Source organism: Medicago sativa, chromosome 2 (genome assembly GCF_051527215.1).
Source record: "Medicago sativa cultivar Bolivia chromosome 2, Bolivia_mono, whole genome shotgun sequence".
NCBI lineage: Eukaryota > Viridiplantae > Streptophyta > Magnoliopsida > Fabales > Fabaceae > Medicago > Medicago sativa.
The window spans coordinates 1,192,726-1,195,303 of NC_140750.1; the positions used below are offsets into that span (position 1 = coordinate 1,192,726).

The following is a 2,578-nucleotide window of genomic DNA, read 5'->3' on the forward strand; positions in this document are numbered from 1 at the left end:
AAATATCATCGATGAACACAACCACAAAGCGATCCAAAAATGCATGGAAAATGCGATTCATATACTCCATAAACACGCCAGGCGCATTACTCACACCAAAAGGCATCACCTTATATTCATAATGACCATATCGCGTCCTAAAGGCCGTCTTCTGCATATCTTCATCTTTTACTTTAATCTGATGATAACCCGACCTTAAATCAATCTTGCTGAACACACGTGCACCCACCAGCTGGTCCATCAAATCATCAATTCTAGGAAGTGGATATCTATTCTTTATAGTTACTTTATTCAGTTGTCGATAATCAATGCACAACCTCATACTTCCATCTTTCTTCTTAACCAACAATACCGGCGCTCCCCAAGGTGAAACACTCGGTCTAATGAACTTCTTCTCTAGCAAATCCTCCAACTGTTTCTTCAACTCAGCCAACTCAGAAGCTGACATACGGTAAGGTGTCATAGACACAGGCTTCGTTCCCGGAACAAGGTCAATAGAAAATTCAACTTCTCTTTCCGGTGGTACATCAGGGATTTCATCAGGGAAAACTTCAGGAAAATCACACACCACTTGCAACTTATCAATCACTGCTTGATTCTCCAATGATAAGGATGCCATCAAGGAAAACATCAAGATCCCATCACGTTCTAATTGCTTCAGCTGCTTAGTAGACAAAAATTCTGCTCCACTTTCCTCTTCGGCAGAAGAGAAACGCACCGTTTTACTAAAACAGTTAATGAGAACATGGTTGTACTCTAACCAGTTCATACCAAGAATTACATCCATTCCACTCAGAGGCAGACAAACTAAATCAATCTCAAAATCACGATCAAACATAGACAAAGGACATCGTAAGCAAACAAGAGAAGTAGTCACCGAACCCTTAGCTGGAGTTTCGACGACCATTTCTCCACTCATATCAGACACAGCAAGACCCAACTTAGAAGCACAATCAAAAGCAACAAAACAATGTGTAGCACCAGTATCAATAATAGCAACTAAAGGAGTATTGTTAATATAACAAGTACCTCTGATCAAACGATCCTCATTTTCAGTCTGAGTACCAGTCAAAGCAAACACTTTCCCTCTAGTCTGAGTCTTCTTCGGATTCGTACACTGAGACCCAATATGACCCTCTTCTTTGCAGTTAAAACACACAATGTCCGCATGCTTACACTCTGCAAGTGTATGTCCTTTACTGCCACAACGAAAGCACCGTTTAATATCCTTAGTACAAGCAGTACTCGTATGGCCTTTCTCGCCACAAGTGTAACAAACAACCTCAGCACCAGCATCCTTCTTATTAGACCTCCTCTCATCATTAGCTCTTCCTTTTCCTTTGTCAGCAGGAGCACTATAAGGCTTTGGGCGACTTTGTTGGCCCTTACCCCTCTTCTCACTCATAATCTTATAATGAGCTTTGCTGTCATCTTCATAGATTCTGCATCTGCTCACCAAAGCAGAAAAGTCACGGATCTGTTGGTAACCAATGGCTCGCTTAATATCAGCACGCAAACCATTCTCAAACTTGATACACTTGGAGAACTCAGCATTGTCCCCCGTGTAGTGTGGATAGAACTGAGCCAGCTCCACAAACTTTGCTGCATACTCTGTCACCGACATGTTTCCTTGCTTTAGCTCAAGGAACTCGATCTCTTTTCTCCCGCGAACATCTTCAGGAAAGTATCTGTTTAGGAATTCTCTCTTGAACACAACCCAAGTAATAACTGCATCATCCTGCTCTAGGGTAGGTTGGAGGCTCACCCACCAGTCATCAGCTTCCTCAGCCAGCATATGCGTTCCAAAACGCACCTTCTGATCATCAGTACATTGCATAACTCTGAAAATTCTCTCAACCTCCTTGAGCCACGTCTGTGCTCCATCAGGGTCGTACCTTCCTTTGAAGGTAGGAGGATGATTTCTCAGAAAGGTCTCCAACATTCTCACATCAGCATTCGCACCAGCACCAGCATTTGGATGTTGTCCCACAGCTTGGGCTACAGCTTCCAAAGCAGCAGCAATCGCAGCATCATTTCTTCCAGCCATTCTAGTCCTCTTATAGCAAATAAGATTCGCAGCCTCCAGGTCTCTTCTCTGCACAACACACAACGTTTAGAATATCATAATAGTGGTATTCCAACTGCTAAGGACACAACTTGACTCACTACTTGGCCGGACGGACCGACCTGCTCTGATACCAATTGTAACACCCCGTTTTCCCAACATAAAAATTTCATTTAAAATCAGAGTATTTTAATCACAACGGAATGTCACATACTTCATTTAAATCATAAAATGGATAATAATAATTATCCTTCAAATTCAACATCATGAAAAATCTTAAACTATTGCAGCGGAAAATAGTTCAACATTTAAAAGTCTTGGCACGCAGGCCTTATTGAAAAATCTCATAAAATTAGTTCATAAAAGAGACACGTAAGGAATAGAAGTAAAAGCAAGCCCCCATCCCGTTACGTATCAGAGCACCTAGACACCAACTGAGAGTCCACTCATGAACGCCTCTAATCTTTATTACCTGCACATTACCCACGGTCGAGGCAACATATACGCAGAAGG

General features: G+C 42.1%; 1 pseudogene; it reads right to left on the bottom strand.

Moving 5' to 3' along the window:
• Positions 1-451: 451 nt before the first annotated feature.
• LOC146943421 (uncharacterized) lies at positions 452-2,129 on the bottom strand (annotated as a pseudogene).
• Positions 2,130-2,578: the final 449 nt, after the last annotated feature.